The following is a 468-nucleotide window of genomic DNA, read 5'->3' on the forward strand; positions in this document are numbered from 1 at the left end:
TGCCTTTTACCAGCTTTGACTGGTTAGCCAGCTGCAGCCTTTCCTACTGAAAAGGCTGGCTACTGTGGTGCATGGCCTGGTTACATCTACTGTGCATACTATGTGGTGCTGCCTTTGAGAAGTGTTTGGAAACTTCAACTGGTGCAGAATGCTGCATCCAGGATGTTGACTGGAATGGAGTGCAGGAAGCATATCACTCCAGTCCTGGCCAATCTACACTGGTTCCCAGTCTGTTTCCAGGCACAGTTCAAGGTGCTGATGCTGAACTTTTAAAGACCTATATGCAGGGATTTTTTTGGAGAAAAAGCCCAGCAGGAACTCATTAGCATAATAGGCCACATCCAACAGCAGAAATGCATTAGCATATTAGGCTACACCCCTGACAGCACAGCTCATTAGCATATTAGGCCACACCCCATGCCTTCCTTTGGCTTGCCTGGGCGCCCTGCGGCTGCGACGCCGTCGCTC

At 50.0% G+C, this 468-nt stretch overlaps 1 protein-coding gene across 1 annotated transcript in view; it reads left to right on the forward strand.

Annotated features, from left to right (window-relative positions):
- Positions 1-468, forward strand: part of GAS2 (growth arrest specific 2) — a gene marked incomplete at its 3' end in the record, with an annotated part of 102,214 nt that overhangs the window by 7,068 nt on the left and 94,678 nt on the right. The gene's annotated exons all lie outside the window — the stretch shown is intronic.

This window comes from Gekko japonicus, unplaced genomic scaffold (assembly GCF_001447785.1).
Source record: "Gekko japonicus isolate JY-2015 unplaced genomic scaffold, Gekko_japonicus_V1.1 scaffold4037, whole genome shotgun sequence".
Classification (NCBI taxonomy): domain Eukaryota; kingdom Metazoa; phylum Chordata; class Lepidosauria; order Squamata; family Gekkonidae; genus Gekko; species Gekko japonicus.